The following is an 18,886-nucleotide window of genomic DNA, read 5'->3' on the forward strand; positions in this document are numbered from 1 at the left end:
TCTGTAGTGCATTTATTTATTTTATATTATTCATATTATTCATATTATTATTTTTTATGGGGTAACATCCAACACTAACACACTCCCGGTAGTTTTATATGCACCCAACATTACTGGGTGGTAGCACCTTTGTAAGTGTGTTTACAGTTTTTTTAGAGTGCAATTTCAATAATCTAGTCCTTTTTTGGCACCTTATTTTATAGTTTTTTTTATAAAATATCTACACTATAATGAATTTTAATCATACAGAACCACTTAGAGGATATCATATATCCGAATATATAAGTTTTGAGAGTCATTTACACATTACCAAATAGAGTAGAAGGTGTAACAGCCCCCTACCTACAATAGAGTAAGAATAGCGCGACATCAACTTTTCCTACATATTTTCCCTAGTGGACACGGCTTGGTCCATATCGGTGTATGCAGCTATTCATATAAATAACCCTTATTAGGAGCAGTGCAGGAATAACTATTTACGATTACACTCTTAAAGGACCCCAATGATAGCTGATTCATCATCTCAACATCTCAAAGGACTGCTCCGTAATAATTATTCTGCAAGTCCCCTTTGTTCCACTGCACTACCATCCTCCTTGTCTTTTGGACAGTGCATACCCAGTCAGTCTAGGACTAACATCACCACCATTAATGGACTCTGCCAATATAGTTCCAGTACACTGTAGATTAAACTTTACTGCTGCTCACTTCTGCACTTGGGGTGGCCTGTCTTGCTACTGTTTATGCTGATCTGGATGGCAAATGTTATTGTATGCCTTGTCTTTACTGTTAATCATGTTGTAGGAGATAGTGTTGGGGGAAATTGATTAGAAGGGTGAATTGTATTAAAATGTTATATAAAAGTATTATATTGATATTATATTGGCTTTGGATTTAAGTAGTTGGATACATGTCTCTCTTTGATCAACTAATTTAATGAACAGGAGTAATATTGGAGCTGGAACATCACAAATTGCAGTGATATAGCATTGTTTTTTTTGCCCCAGTTGCTCACTTTCACAGCATATCCACCTGATGTTTAACTCATAGTATTCCAAATAGAATAAATTAGATAATATATCCAATTTAAAAATTAAAAATGCATATGGAGGTCTTTAATAAAACAATTCTATATAAAAAGGAAAATAAATTGCTATGAGACAGACAGGCCTTCCATGAAGGCCAAGCTTACAAATAGCAACAACAGCCTAATAGTAGAAGCAATCAGTAAAATGTTAATCGAAGGTAAGGTAAACCTCAGACCAATAACCTAAAAGTAATCATAAATTATTAGGAATCAGTTATCACAAAAAAAAATAAAAAAATTGTGATAACTGATTCCTACTGATATTTTGGCTCTAAATTTCAGAGTGAGTCTAAGCCACTGTACTTTGGTTATATTGCTTTAACAGGCAAATTTGTACTTGGGTCTGTTTTGAGATTTTTTATTTTTCCTTTTCCTCCAAAGAACACACATTTTGTATTGAGTGTAGTTTGTAGGTTTTTACCTTATATTACATTTCTTAGTACAATATATACATGTTGCTATTTATCCAGGGGGTCCTCGCCTGCATAGACCTGCTCCTTGTGGACACGGCTGCCTTCTTATCTCCACCTTCTCTGGCCGTAGTTTTAAAAGGAACTGTTGTCTTCTGTGTGAGCTGGAAATTTTCTGGAATTAATCTGGAACCTGAGGGTTTGGATTTCTGTTTGGTTTTAAACAACAACAATTTTTCTCACCTTCCAAAGTTACCCTAAGGTGTCCGTTTAGTATATTTTGATATTTTACATCTCTGGAGTTCTCTGCTCTTCTCAGAGATATTTGTTCTCACCCATGTGGCAGTTTAATATATCATGTAGATCACTTCTCCCACTGAGAATAGAAGTGATCTACAAACGCTCTGAGAACCCTGAACGGCTTCTGTTTCTGTAATCTCACAATAGCTCAGGAGATTTCAGTATCAGAATCCCAAAGTGAAATACGAAGCACTCCACATACACTGCACATATTAAGTTAATAATAAAGATATAATCCCCCTACCCAATAAACAGACACCCCATAACTGTAAAACATTCTAATTAATACATAACATATGTGCATATTTATGCGAATGGTGTATTCTGAAATGATAGTACCCTATTTGTCATGCAGATATGCACCATTCATATAAAAACAATAAATATATATATTAAATAGTTCAAAGTAATTTTAAAAAAGCATAACAATAAAAATATTAATTAATTAATATTATATAATTAATTTATATTAATATTAATTAATATTAAAAATATTAAATTATCAATTAAAATAATAATAAATACATACATAATAATAATAAATATAAAAAATAAATAATACCGGCGTATTAACATATACACTTATGCAAACGCAGTGTGTACTGGACTCATCTGATGCTCTGAATTTTACAGCCACCTTGCGTTATCAGCGATGCATCATCTGCGCAGCTGTCAAAATTACAGCATCAGTTGTACTTCTGTAGCCACAACACTGCCTTTATATATATGCCTATATATATATGTGTATATCTGTGTGAGTGTATGTGTGTGTGTGTGTATGTATATATATATATATATATATATATATATATATATATATATATATATATATATATATATATATATATATATATATATATATATATATATATATATATATATATATATATATATATATATATATATATATATATATATATATATATATATATATATATATATATATATTAGGGGTGCAACAGATCGTCACTGATCCGTGATTCGAATGGGTCACCCTGTTCGGATCGGCACACGCAGCGATCCGCGGTCTCGGCCTTAGGAAAGGTCGTGGCTTCGGCCTAGCTCTGGAGCGGCAGCTATCTTGGTGCACCCATCAGCCGTTTACGATTTGATCACTCTGTCAAATGATGGAGCGATCACTTGTAAACAAACGTCGGTTCCTCTCTCCCTTCTGTAAAGTGGAGGGGAGAGATCGGATAGAAGCAGCGCTGTGGGCTGGATCTGTAGTGTCCACAGCGCTGCTCTGTAACAATTGCAGTCACAGTCATCCCTCCATACTCTGCCAATACTCTGCAATTCCCTGCCAATACCGTGCCAATAGTCTGCCATACCCTGTCAATACTCTGCCATACCCTGCCAATAGTGCTATACCGTGCCAATACCCTGCCAATACTCTGCAATGCCCTGCCATGCCCTGCCAATAACGTGCCAATACTCTGCCAATACTGTGCCAATACTCTGCCAATACTGTGCCAATACTCTGCCAATACCGTGCCAATACTCCGCCAATACCGTGCCAATACTCTGCCATACTCTGCCAATACTGCCATACCCTGCCCATACTGTGCCAATAACGTGCCAATACTCTGCCAATACTCTGCCATACCATGCCAATAGTCTGCCATACCCTGTCAATACTCTGCCATACCCTGCCAATACTGCCATACCCTGCCAATACCCTGCCAATAACGTGCCAATACTCTGCCAATACTCTGCCAATACTCTGCCATACCGTGCCAATACTCTGCCATACCCTGTCAATACTCTGCCATACCCTGCCAATACTGCCATACCGTGCCAATACCCTGCCAATACTCTGCAATACCCTGCCAATAACGTGCCAATACTCTGCCAATACCGTGTCAATACTCTGCCAATACCGTGTCAATACTCTGCCAATACCGTGCCAATACCGTGCCAATACTCTGCCAATACCGTGCCAATACTCCGCCAATACCGTGCCAATACTCTGCCAATCCTCTGCCATATCCTGCCAATACTGCCATACCATGCCAATACCCTGCCATACCCTGCCAATACTCTGCAATACTCTGCCATACCCTGCCAATACTCTACCATACCCTGCCAATACTCTGCCATACCCTGCCATACCCAGCCAATACTTGCCAATACCCAGCCATACCCAGCCATACTCAGCGATACCCAGTCATGATCAGCCAATTATTATTTGCTGATCCGAAAAATGATCCAATCCGTGACTCTGATCCCAGGAACGATCCGTTCCGTGAGTTTTTTGAAAATATATATACACACACAAATATAAATATATACACACACAGATATATATATATATATATATATATATATATATATATATATATATATATATATATATATATATATATATATATATATATATACATATATATATATATATATACATATATATATATATATATATACATATATATATATATATATATATATATATATATATATATATATATATATATATATATATATATATATACATATATATATATATATACACATATATATATATATATATATATATATATATATATATATATATATATATATATATATATATATACATATATATACATATATATATAATCTCTGTGTGTAATTGTATAGTTATTGTATTTGTAACCTTCTGTTGGTGTATTTTTCACTGCAGTTAAGAAAGTTTTTACTTTCATTTTTGGCCACGGGAGAAGGAAGAAGCTATTCTCTGGCAGAGATCTCCTGATATCTCCACCTCTGGGCTGGAGAAGCCAGAAAGGAGAACTTGAAAGAGAAGCACAGAGAAAAAGTGGCATCTCTGTTTACTAAACATGCCGTTTCTGTTGCAGTCAATGCAGCCGTTCTGTGTTCTGAGATGAGAAGAGAAAAAATAGTTCTCCAGCACTCATCTCGGTATATTAAACCTGCAATGCTCTGAGATAAGCAGAGATCATCCTGATCTCAGCTTATCAAAGTTTACTAAACGGACACCTAAGTGCATTTGTAGCCTCCCCTGCATCATTTTTGATCCATGTGTATTTGCTTTGTTGCATATGCTATTTTAACATGCTAATAATACTCTTTTACATATTTGCTAGATATTGCAGTCTCTCTTTGAGTTCCCAAAGAAGGAATTAGACATAGAAATATTAATCTGAAACATGTTGGATATCAGGAGTATATTGAATGACGCTCTTACTATTTAGAGCTAATGTGTACACCCTGCAAGAGTTTCTGCATATATATTGCTATTTGTTGTTTTTTTTTGTTCCCCTTTCTTTTGTTTTTGTTACTATGATGTACTAATAAAAAATCCTTGTCTTTTATACTTTTTATATACTTGCTTCTACTGTGTTATTTCACCCCACCTATACAATCCCTCTGGGCATTTTCTCCTTTTTTCCTGGCAATTCACCCTATAGGGCTGAAGCATCTTCTCAAAGGACCCAGGTCTGATCCCAACTTTCCTGAACTAGTGATGGAAATTAGAGAGGAAGAAGCTCTGTTAGATTAAAAAATCAGGAACAAGCTATTCAGAGCAAGCCACCACTTAAGTAAGTGAAAACCACCGTCATGCAATTGGCTCAAAGGGGTGGTTACCTTATGGATGATATGATGAGTCAACAATGGATTTAAAAGCTGAACAGCTAACCACATCTAACCCCAGAGCCTCAATGGAATCAGCAACTGTGGCGGTCCATAAGGGCGAACATGCACTTCTCCTTTCTTAAACCACCCCATCTATCACCATGAATCTATCCATGCTGCCACCCCCTATTCAGGTGCCCGGTGGCTCTTCGGGCACCGGGCACCTGAATTACAGCAGGGGGTGTTTTTGAAGCACCTGATTAGAGCCATAAGCTCTAATGGGTATAAAAAAAAAGTAAACAGCGAGCGCCATGCTTGGCACTCGCAGTTCACCCAAGTGTGTTAGAAAAGCAAATCTATATTCGCTGTCCTAACACTGAACCTCCTCTCCACCAATCAGGTGCTAGGGTCTGTTACCCATCATCTAATTCGCTGAAACGACAGGCACTGTGATTGGACACTTGTCAGGCATCCAATCATAGGAGAGGATGTGAGAAGACATTGAGGACATGCAGGAGCATGGAGAACACCACTCGCCGCCTGCCACTGCCCCATCGAGACAGGGTAAATGCCGGGCAGCTGTCAGGCAGGAGGGAACAGTGGCAGCATTCGATGGGCACAGTGGGAGCATTCGATGGGCACAGTGACTGCATTCAATGGGCACAGTGGGAGCATTTGATAGCACAGTGTGAACATTGGATGGGCACAGTGGCTGCATTCAATGGGCACAGTGACAGCATTTTATGACACAGTGGGAGCATTTTATGGGCACAGTGGCTGTGTTCAATGGGAAAAGTGGCAGCATTTGATGGACACAGTGAGAGCATTTGATGGTACAGTGGGATCGTTTGATGGGCACAGTGGCAGCGTTTGATGGGCACAGTGGCAGCGTTTTATGGGCACAGTGGCTGCGTTTGATGGCACAGTGAGGCTGCAATTGATGATTTTTTTAAATTTGTTTGTGCTTCCCCCCAAATTTTTGAGTACCAGCCTCCACTGATCAGCAGCACTCAATTTGCTAACCCAGGCGGCACAGGCACAGTTGAAAATGCAACAAGCTATGATGCATGTAAAAGAGGCTCAAAAGTCTCTGACAGATATGAAACGATCTGTGTCCACTCTAACAGAGAAAGAAACCAAAGAAAGGTACATATTATCACCTTCAGGAAGAAGATGTTATCATTGCAGGGAAGCTGGACATTTCAGGGCACAATGCCCCAACAGAGAGACTGTATGACCTAATTTCTGAAGCATTACCTAAACTGTGCCACAAGAAGCTGAATCTTCAAAGGGTCTCAGGGAAGGAGCCAAATGAGAGTCCATCCATAACAGTAATCCCCAAAATGAAAAAAAGTTGTCACTGGAATTTATAGTAGCAAAGCAAGACTCATCTGTGGCTTCTGGCCAGAAGTCCAACTCTCAGTCTTTGCTTTCAAGTAGACAGGCATGGGAAGGCAATTCACACCATTTCCCAAGGATTACCACAAAACAGTGAGGGAAACAGAAGCAAACTAAGAGAAGAGTGCATGTTCAGACTGCTGAGCCCATGCTGAATAAGTTCCCTGATCAGTTGGTGGGTATCTTGTTTATAGTCCCATATCGAGTATAAGGGGTCTACACCAGGGCTCTGCTGGACACAGGGGCAGGTGACCTTACTGTATTTGGAGTTTTATGCAAGTATCTGAAACATACTCTATAGAAGCTGGAAGACTTGGACGTTTGGGGTATCAGAACACAGAGGTTCCCATATGATGGGTACCTCCCAATCTGACTGACATTCAGTCCTTCTGCAGTTGGGAAAACAGAAACATTAGATTGCTTAGCAGTTGTGTGTCCTCACCCTCATAGGGCAAAACACATCTCTTTGCTGATAGGGACAAACACCAATCTAGTGAGAAGCTCCTGCCAAGTTAATCTGGGGCCAGCCAAGAACCTTTGTTGTCTGTAAAGCAGATTTTGAGGAGAGTACACTGAGGTGGAGCTGATTCCTGAGGCCTGGTAGCAAAATCCTAGAACGATCCCTGTCAGTAAAGGTGGGCTGAACAACCCCCTGTTTTGTTCGTAGCAGAATTCCCGAAGAGGGGAAATGTTCTAACCTGCAAACCCCATTGTAGTATACGGGAGCCTAACAGGATACCTCAAAAGTGCCCATTTTGAAAGCTTATATACAGGTAATTGGCCATAAATGGGGTATGGGTGTCTGGGTACTGCCCTGGGGGACATGTATCAATGCAAAACAAAAATGCGAAAATATTTTTTTTTATTTTTTTTATTTTTTTTAGGAGCAGTGATTTTAATGATGCCTAAAGTACAACAATAAAAACAAAAACATCTTCTAAATATAGTGCCAGAAGGGTCCCCTTAGTCTGCATGTAAAGTGGCACATCTCTAGCATGCATAGAACATGCTGGAGCAAACATTACATTTCTAAAGAAAAAAAAAGTCAAATCCCATTTAAGGGGTACATAGTACCCCTACCCATTCACCAAAAAAAGTGTCAAAAATGAATAAAGACACACAGTTTTTGCCAAATCCTTTATTAAAGAAATAAAAAAATAGTGCCTGGATGTAAATACCTTGCCAACCATGCTGCCCGCCACACCCAAAAAAAAAATTCTCTTGCCATCTATGAAGGCTGGCTGCCTACTGCAGGCTCCACCATTTGACATTTCTTATATAGGTAAGGGGAGGGGCCATCTGGCTACCTAACCTGGTGGCACCACCCCTTCTGACATTGCGGACTGGTGCATGCTAGGCCTCTGCTCACAGAATGCTGAGAACTGACCTTTCAGTGGTCTTTGGAGCCACCAGGGGAAAGATTTAGCATCAAATCGATGCTGCATCCAACTAGGTGAATATATATTTTTTTGAAAGTCCATACTTCTCTTTTAAGCTAGCAACTGCTTCTATTGGTCTTGTATGTAAGCTGAAGTCAAAAGACTACTATCACTCTTGCCTAAGGTGAATTCAGTGAAAGACTTTACCAACAAAAGCTGCATCCATCGGCCATCTCCAAAGTCAAAGTCCGTTGCAATTAGTGTGCATTGATTTTCTGTGTCTGCAGCATTACTCAAGTGGGGAAGGAAACTTTGAGAGTAAGCTCATTAAAAGACTGTTAAATCTGCTGAGTATTCAGAGATCCAGAAAAACACCCTATCGTCCTCAATGGGATCCCCAGCAGAATAATTCAGCTTCTACCTTCTAGATATGCAGGGGACTCTCCCAGCTGAAAAGAAACAGCATTGGAGTAGGCAAATTGCAGCTGTAGTACATGTTTATAACGACACTGAAAATTATACTATGGGCTATTCACTGTACCTGCTGATATTCACAAAATAATATTGACTACCTATAGATCTAGCCTTTAGCACTTCCTTAGATCTGATGTCAATAACATCTCACTGAGGATATGTAGATTGTTTAGGAAAGAGTTTGAAAACCACGTATGAAAAAACTCTGGGGGCTTCCAATGCCAAGGTCAACGGAACGAAAAGAAAGTTGACCTTAAAGTAAAAATACAAGACTTGTAGCCTGGGGACAGAGTATTGCTGAGAAATCTGGATGTTCCAGGGAAACACAAACTAGCTGACCACTGGAAGTCGCTACCATTTTTTATAGTCTGCAAGCAGTTGCCCAGGCTGCTGGCCTATCAGATCACCCAGAAGGGAAGATAAGCCCATTAAAAATATGGCACTGGAATAATCCCTTGCTTATAGTGGAAGCAGTTCAGAAACAGATGCTAGCCCCACTCAAAATAAGTTCATGCAGACCTCACCCACTAATTTGGCCTCAGGACACCATTCTAAACGCAAATGAAGAGGACTACTACATCTGCCCTACCCAAAGAAACAGACATGGTGGTCCCTAGATGTGAGACACCAGAGCTCATGCCTCAAAGTCAGAGGTCAGAAGACCTCATTATGTCACCAACAGCAGGAGCTGTAGAATCCAATCTGTATTCTGACATCGAGGAGACTACTTCACCATCAGAATACACTGATCAGCACTGCCATCTACAATTAGTAGATCGACTTTTGTACAATCACCCTGCCTATACATTGATCGGAATTTGACATGTCCCTGATGAATCAGGTGAATTTCTATGTATGGTTGGGTTAAAACAGATGACAGAGATAGGCCATAAAGATAACTTAAGCTATCTGATCAAACAGGACAACAGTAAGATAAATCTATATTACTAACATAAAAACAATTAATAGTTGTTGTTTAAGCAGCTTATTATAATGTGATTGCTTGCAAGGAAATAGTTAAAATGCCGTTTACGTAGACAGCCCATAGATGGGTCAGTTTTCTTCATTGAACCAGCAGTTTGAAAAGAAAAAGATTTACTAAATTTCCCCATCCATTCACTTGGTGTAGACAAGGGAATCCTCTCTGCTAAGGCAGAGTATCCTGACAGCTGTCAGAATACACTGATCAGCATTTCAGGCTATAGCCTGCATCACAGATGAAATTGGTAAAAACCAACAGGTCGGTTGTACAGAAGTTGATCGAATGAATTTTGATCCATGTATGGACAGCTTAAGGCAAAAATTATACAGTAGGTGACCATGATATTGTGTCAGTCTCGCCGCTTCTATTGGTGAGATTGACACCCTACGAGGCCTGTCACAGGAGCCATCACCGAGCTGGCTCGTAATGGGAAAGGAAAAATGTTTTTTTTCATTTCCCGATAAGCGACAAGCATCGCTGGCCGGGTTCACACTGGTGCGGGGATCTGAATTGGATTCGCGCCTATACCAGGCACTGTGTTTGGTATGAATCCTAAGGGAGAACTCCACGCCAAATGAAAAAATAAAACGGCATGGGTTCCACCTTGGGAGGCATATCAGGCCCTTAGGTCCAGTAGGGATTTTAAGGGAAATCCCCTATGCCAAAAAAAATGGCGTGGGGTCCCCCCAAAATCCATACCAGGCCCCTATCCAAGCACGCAGCCCGGTCAGTCAGGAAAGGGGGTGGGGACGAGCAAGCGCCCCCCCCTACTGAGTCGTACCAGGCCCCCCCACCCCAAAGCACCTTGTCCCCATGTTGATGAGGACAAGGGCCTCTTCCCGACAACCCTGGCCGGCTTTCTTCTTCGTCGCCGCCCTCTTCTTCCGACTTTGCGGGGTCTTATCCCCCTCTTCAGTTCTTCTTGCCGGGCCACCGGTTCTTCTTGCCAGGCCACCGCTTCTTCTTCCAGCTCTTTCACTAGCGGTGGCCCGGTCTTCTGTCGCCATCGCCGCCGCCGCCACTGCCGCCACCCCCTTCCGTTCTTCTTCTTCTTCTTCTGGAGATGTTGACTCAATGCTCTCTCCGGCCGCAATGCCAGGGATGCAGTGCGCGGCGACTTAAATAGGGACAAGGGGCGGGGTCACCAGTCGATGTCACATGGTGACCCCGCCCCTTACGATGTCACAGTCCCGGAGGATGCTGGGACTGTGACATCGTAATGAGGCGGCGTCACCATGTGACATCAACCGGTGACCCTGCCCCTTGTCCCTATATATGTCACTGCACACCGCGTCCCTGGCATTGCGGCCAGAGAGAGCGTCGAGTCAACATCTCCAGAAGAAGAAGAAGAAGAAGAACAAGAAGAAGAAGAAGAACGGAAGGCGGTGGTGGCAGCGGTGACGACAGCGACAGAAGACTGGGCCACCGCTAGTAAAAGAGCTGGAAGGATAAGCAGTGGCCCGGCAAGAAGAACCGAAGAGGGGGACAAGACTCCGCGAAGTCGGAAGAAGAGGGTGGCGATGAAGAAGAAAGCCGGGCTCCTCCGCTAGCAAAAGAGCTAGCAGAAGATAGCGGAGGAGTCCGGCGAGAAGACCCCCGAAGACGGAAGACCCCCGGAGCTGTGCAATAAACTACTTTAACCCTTGTGTGTTGTGTTTTTTTTTACATGTTTTTCACAGGTGAATGGATAGGGGTACATTGTACCCCATACTCATTCACATAGGGTGGGGGGCCGCTATCCAGGGCCCCCTTATTAAAGGGGGCTCCCAGATTCCGATAAGCCCCCCGCCCGCAGACCCCGACAACCAACGCCCAGGGTTGTCGGGAAGAGGCCCCTGTCTTCATCAACATAGGGACAAGATGCTTCGGGGTGGGGGGCCGCGCGCCCCCCTTTCCCAAGGCACCCCCCCGTGTTAAGGGCACGCGGCCTGGTATGGCTCAGGAGGGGGTGGGCCGCTCGCTCGGCCCCACCCCCTTTCCTGACCGGTCGGGCTGCATGCTCGGTTAGGGGTCTGGTATGGAATTTGGGGGGGACCCCGCACCGTTTTTTTCAGCGTAGGGGATTCCCCTTAAAATCCCTACCGGACCTAAGGGCCTGATATGCCCCCGAGAAGGCATGCAGGCTTCATGAGTGAGGCGACATTATCGCCGCTCTCTCGCTCTCGCTACTATAGGAAAATTACATTTTCCTATTGCAGGCAGAGCGAGAACCAGCGCAACTGGATCGCGCTGGTTAGAGAAGCCTGTCGCCGGGAACCCTTGCGACAGTATCGCACTGGAAACACAATATCGGTGGTACCTACTGTAATCTCCAGTGGCTTTGTCCCCGATTGGTCTACTTGCTAAAAGGTATATCAATCCATATGCCTGGAATAGATAGCAGTTATTTCTGGATAGAGGGCTACACTCTTTTTAAATGTGATAATAAGAAAATAAATAAATAAGTCAAACCAAAATTGCAAATCTTGGTTTGCCAAGTACCCATTTTGGGTCACTTATTAACCTGCAAACAAAATCTCCAGCTCTCAAAGTGATGTGACAGCAACAGATATTGCCTAAAGTCTATATGGCTCCTGGTAGACACACAGACCTTGCTGCCCTCCAAGGGTCAGGGGACACCCAATGGAATCACAGTAGAAAAAACAAAAAGAGGGTGCAACAACATTGAGCATTACTCAAGTGGTGTTTATTGATATATAAAAAGAAAGGAAATATACTCACAAACAAGTAGGTAATTAAAACATATCAAAGTCCATAATGGACACAAAACAATCAGGTCACTGGGACAGTACCTCGGAGAACCTTCCAGGTTGCTGATGTGTTTCGAGGGGAGATCCCCTCTTCCTCAGAGCCCCCTGAGGAGTTTCAAGGGGAGATCTCATCTTCCTCAGAGCCCCCTGGGGAGTTTCGAGGGGAGATCCCCCTCTTCCTCAGAGCCCCTTGAGGCATTTTTAGAGGATCGCGCCAGTCCCGGTGACCTGGTAACTTTGTGCCCATTGTAGACTTTGATATGTTTTTATGACCTACTTGTTTGTGAGTAGGGATGGCCGAACTGTTCGCCCGGCGGTCGGTTCGCGGCGAATTTCGGCTGTTCGCAGTCCACCCGATCGGCGGACTATTGCCGCTGTTCGCCCGGCGGACTTACGTGTTTACTGTGTAAAAGAACTTTGACCTATGATGACACATCCATCATGTGGTACAGGACAGCCAATTGAGACTTTACAGCACATGGACACTTGGACATTCCCCCTGTCACTATAGGGAGAGGTTGCTGTGTGGAGCAGGGAGAGACTGCAGTGACACAAATCGCTAGCTATTAGGTCCACAAAAGTCCTTTTAAGGACTGGTATGGTATAGGAGTAGTACAGTATATAGGGTTGAGTGAACTGCTGTGCTTGTTGTAAATCCAGCAGCCTGTCTTTAGTGAGTGCAGGGAGGGACAGGACGCTGTGTGTAGCAGGGACAGTCAGTTTAATCATTAGCTGTTACTATTAGGTCCACAAAAGTCCTTTTCAGGACTGGTATGGTGTAGTAGTACAGGATATAGTTTTGAGTGCAGTGCTATTCAAGTTATTGTTGCAGCAGCCTGTGTTTTGTCAGTTTAAATAGGGACAGACAGGAAGCTGTGTGTAGCAGTGAGGGACAGTCAGTTTAATCATTAGCTGTTACTATTAGGTCCACAAAGGTCCTTTTCAGGACTGGTATGGTAATAGGGTTGTACACGTATAATATTCTTTCTTCCAAATATAGAAATAATATTATACTTGACTGCTGCCCTTCTGCTGCAGTAGTCCTTTATGAGTATAGGGACTGAGGTACAGTCTGCTAATCACAACCTACTAGTTCCACAAAGGTCCTTCTAAGGACTGGTAAGGTATAGCGTACTACAGTATATAGAGTTGAGTGAGGTACAGTCTGCTAATCCTTAAGGACTGGTATAGGTCCACAATATATAGGGTTGAGGTGCACTACTGCTGACTGCTGCCCTTCTGCTTCAGTAGTTCTTTATCAGTATAGGGACTGAGGTACAGTCTGCTAATCACAACCTACTAGTTCCACAAAGGTCCTTCGGAGGACTGGTAAGGTATAGTGTACTATAGTATATAGGGTTGAGTGAGGTACAGTCTGCTAATCACAACCTACTAGTTCCACAAAGGTCCTTCTAAGGACTGGTAAGGTATAGCGTACTACAGTATATAGGGTTGAGGTGCACTACTGCTGACTGCTGCCCTTCTGCTGCAGTAGTCCTTTATCAGTATAGGGACTGAGGTACAGTCTGCTAATCACAACCTACTAGTTCCACAAAGGTCCTTCTAAGGACTGGTAAGGTATAGTGTACTACAGTATATAGGGTTGAGTGAGGTACAGTCTGCTAATCACAACCTACTAGTTCCACAAATGTCCTTCTAAGGACTGGTAAGGTATAGGGTACTACAGTATATAGGGTTGAGTGAGGTACAGTCTGCTAATCACAACCTACTAGTTCCACAAAGGTCCTTCTAAGGACTGGTAAGGTATAGCGTACTACAGTATATAGGGCTGAGTGAGGTACAGTCTGCTAATCACAACCTACTAGTTCCACAAAGGTCCTTCTAAGGACTGGTAAGGTATAGCGTACTACAGTATATAGGGTTAAGTGAGGTACAGTCTGCTAATCCTTAAGGACTGGTATAGGTCCACAATATATAGGGTTGAGGTGCACTACTGCTGACTGCTGCCCTTCTGCTGCAGTAGTCCTTTATCAGTATAGGGACTGAGGTACAGTCTGCTAATCACAACCTACTAGTTCCACAAAGGTCCTTCTAAGGACTGGTAAGGTATAGTGTACTACAGTATATAGGGTTGAGTGAGGTACAGTCTGCTAATCACAACCTACTAGTTCCACAAAGGTCCTTAAGAACTGGTATAGGTGTACTATTTGGTGTGCAGTATATAGTTGTATAATACACGTATAAAATACTTGCACATGGGGGCGTGACCGGAAGTGCTGGGGAGAGGACGCATCTCGGCTGAGCTCCGCCGGCCGGGAGTTAATCCTCATCCATCCGCCGTTCCAAGGCAAGATTCAGGCCGGCGGGGACCTCAGCCTACTCCTCAAGAGTCCCGGGAACGTTTTTATCCCGCTATTACTGCTCCGGTCCGGCCGGAGCCCCGCGATTAGGCCCGAGGCCTGCTGCATTGCCTGGACGCCGGCCGCCATCTTGCGGCCTACAGGGACGCCGGAGCCTCCGCGCTCACGTACCGCGGGCCGCGCGGACAGCGGTGACACGCACCCACCCAGCGGGTGTCGGAGGAGCCCCCCTGAGGCCTGGGAGTGGAATTCGGTGGAGGGGACTGGTGCTGGCAGCCTGCACACTACCACTGAGGACACACTGCAGACTGAGGTAGGCGGCCATCTTGGTACACCCAGTCCACCATTACAGGCCCCTCACACTTCTTAAGGCTCTTTCTGCTCCCCCCCTGTACTGCATACCATCCACTCAGTATATAGAGGCCCTGGAGGGCCTAGTGATGGACATGTGATAACGTACACCTTAACTGAGAGTGCATACGCGGTAGCAGGGAAAATGGCAACGTAATTCCCTAGCACCGCGCCGTCGGAACTTTACACTTGGCTGATAAGGCATATTCATCTAGCATTTCTTGTCACATCTGCCCCAACTACTGCATGCGCTTTTGGGCTACTGGCGGGTATGTATAATACACCCCGGAACCGTCCCCGCAACAGATTACAGCAGAAATCCTCTCCGGTCCGTGGGAAGGCGAAAGGGAAGGGTAAGATGGCGCCCGAACCGCCGGAACCTGATGACACCACACAGCACTCTGACGATAGCCTGTCACAGTTTCCCTCTAACCTAGCCAGCCCTGTGGACACTAACTCTGATGCTTTGCTACAGAAATTCCGCACCATAGTAAGGGACGAGATCACCTCGGCCTCTCGTAAACTGTCTGCTGAACTGGTGAAGGGTCTTAAGGAGCTAGGCCACCGCACTAATCAGTTGGAGGAACGGATGGACCTAACAACCACGGTACTGGAGGGTCATGAGGAAGAGGTGGAGAAACTGAATGCGGAACTTGTAACACTCCAGGACAAACTTGAGGACTCGGAAAATAGGGCCCGCAGAGGAAATTTGCGTATTCGCGGCCTCCCAGAGACCATGACGGATCTCCAGGGTACAGCTACAGCATTCTTTCAGGAGCTTGCACCTGATATTCCCACGGAACGCCTGGAATTCGACCGGATCCATAGGTCCCTCGCTCCCAAACCAACTGAGGGCCCCCCCAGAGATGTGATTATAAAATTTCACTTCTACAGAACCAAGGAACGACTTCTCCAGGCGGCCAGGGAATTACCGGACATTACATTCCAGGGAAACTCCCTCCAATTGTTCGCAGATCTTTCCCCGGTCACTATCGCTAAACGGCGGAATATGAAGCCCTATCTGCAAATCCTGCAAGCCAGAAACATCCGCTACCGGTGGGGGTTCCCCTTTAAACTATCCTTTTATCATTTGGGACGTCAGTTTCATGCCTCATCTTTGCCGGATCTGAGGCGGCAATTCCAGGAGCTACAGTTTGACCTCCCTCCTTCTCAACCCGAAGCAGCAGTGGCCCGACCGGGTCCCTCTCGGGCCCCACCGAGATCCTCACAATCCTCACAGCACGGATCCCAAGCCCTCCGCACTCTCAGGGCTCAGAGGTTTCATGAAGCCTCTACAGACGGACATCGCTAGAAACATGTTGTCCCTACCTTTTGCAAGTTTGTGCTTTGTTTTTGTTCTTTTTCCCTGCCTTTGTACAGCAGAGAGACCTCAGCCTCTTGAACAAGCTGCGACTAACGCCACCAGGAGACTGGAGCAAGACACCTCCGACCCACGATACTGAGGGGTGGTAAGCTGGTCGGTATTTGATTACACTCAGACTGTGCTGGTTTTCAACTCTGGACGGTAAAGATCCACCTTGCCAGCTGCTGATGACTGGCAGGGAACCTGTTTTGGTCCTTTTATTTTTTATTTTTATTTTTTGGACAAATGATGCACTTTTGGTATTGACTGCCGCCCCCTCCCCCCCCCCCCCCTGATCGCATATGCTTTTTCAAATCCTCATTCCCTTTTCTACCCCCCCCCTTTTTTTTTTTTTTCTCCTCTTCCCCCCCCCCCCTCGCCCCTTATGGCCCTGATCTCTGTATACTGAGGCATTGCTTGGGTTCCACTTAGCTGACACCGGGTTCATGTTGATTATTTATGGACAGGGGGTCACCACAGGTATTGACCTGTTTTTTTTTGGGGGGGGGGGAGGGGGATGGTGAAATTTTTCTCTTTTTGTCTTTAGTTATTGTTTTCAGTTTTTTACTAGCTCTTGGGGTTTACATCTATATGCCATTGTTGACATGTTCTTTATATTCATGGTTATGGTTTCAGTTAAGCCAAGTGGTCTCCGACGGACCACTGCACCCTCATGATGTGGTACTTGATCTGAACTAACGTTCGAATCAACACCCGACCAGGTAGTGGGATGGTTAACCCACGACTCATAGCAACCTTAATGTTACAGAGTTATTTGTTCACAGCATTGCATGACTCTACTACCTTTCCTGATGTGATACCTTACTTCTTTCTTCCCTCTCTATCTTCACTGCTTCTATCCCTTTTTTTCCCCTCTGGGTTCGCAGGGCGTGTGCTCTGGTTCAAGGTTGATGGCCATTCAGTGCGGTCCCAATGACGATTAACTGGTTGTCCCTGAATGTTCAGGGCATGAACTCACCCCATAAGAGGGTGAAGATTTTTAAATATCTGCGCAAGCAACAAATTGACATTGCTTGTTTACAGGAGACACATTTTTCCGAGACCTCTCATCCTAAGTACTTCGATGCTCAGTTCCCTCAGGTATTTTTCGCAAATGCTCCCACTAAACAAAGGGGGGTTCTCGTGGCTTTTCGAAAATCTGTTCCATTTAGTTGCACTAAACAGATTGCAGACCCTAACGGACGGTACCTTTTGCTCCAAGGCACCATTCATGACACGGAGGTTACCATACTTACGTACTATGCCCCGAATGTAAATCCGGGGCCTTTCTTGACCCATGTCTGCGCCCTGCTTATGTCACACTGCAGGGGCACCCTCCTTCTTTCGGGTGACTCGAATCTTATATTAAATCCCAAACTAGATAAGCATCCGCCCGAGAGAAATGGACAATCGGCGGGGGCTAAGAAATTTGCGTCCTCCTTACTGGCGCTGGACTTGGTCGACCTGTGGAGGGAGTGTCATCCACAGGGCAGGGACTACACCCATTACTCTCACCCCCATCAGGTTCACTCACGGATAGACCATATGTTTATGCTCAGACGTCATCTTCCGTTGGTGGTATCGGCTTCAATTTTGGCTGTCCCTTGGTCGGATCATGATCCAGTGTTAGTAGTCTGTCACTCTATCCTAGATAGACCTCGGTTTTCTCCCTGGGTGATGAATGATTCCCTTCTTTCACATGCGGGGGTGACAGCAGATATTGTTAAGGCTTCGGAGGACTACTTTCGTGAAAATTTGGGCTCGGTGCAGTCTCCGGTGGTCCTTTGGGAGGCTTATAAAGCGGTGTTGCGGGGTCGGATAATTGGTCTGGCTTCGGCCCGTAAGAGGGCTAGAGAAGCAAAGCAGAAAGAGCTTGAGTCCCGATTGGTGTCTCTATCAGAGAACTTTAAACAATCCCCCACTCCGGGCAACCGCAAGTTGCTGGAATTAGCTAGATCGGAGCTTGATCTGTGTCTCACGGAGGGCGCTGAGCGTGTATTGCGCTGGTCCCGCCAGAGGTGGTATGTGAGAGCAAATAGGCCAAACCGTATGTTAGCTAACAGACTCCGAACCTTTGCTCCTAGATTGAACCCGATAACCCTACGGGATCGACACAATGTCCTATCGGGAAACCCAAAGCATGTCCTGGAGGAATTCGCGTTTCGCCTTGCGAAGCTATACGAGGCACCAGTGGGGAGTGTGGCTCGGGGCACGGCGGACTTCCTGGAAAGCCTTTCGCTCCCATCCTTAACGGAGGCTCACATTACCCGCATGGACAGAGATATTCTGCTCTCCGAAGTTCTACAAGCAATAAAAGAACTCAAGGTGGGCAAACGTCCTGGGCCTGACGGGTATACTGCGCCTTTTTATAGGAAGCTGGCATCGGTGATAGCTCCCCACCTGGTGGCAATGTATAATTCGGTGAAAAACGGCTATCCTCTCACCCCTGACCTTCTGACAGCAAATGTGGTGATGATTCCTAAACCGGACCGTGA

This window comes from Lithobates pipiens, unplaced genomic scaffold (genome assembly GCF_037356315.1).
Source record: "Lithobates pipiens isolate NorthernLeopardFrog02 unplaced genomic scaffold, aLitPip1_a1.2 Scaffold_13, whole genome shotgun sequence".
NCBI classification, from domain to species: Eukaryota; Metazoa; Chordata; class Amphibia; order Anura; family Ranidae; genus Lithobates; species Lithobates pipiens.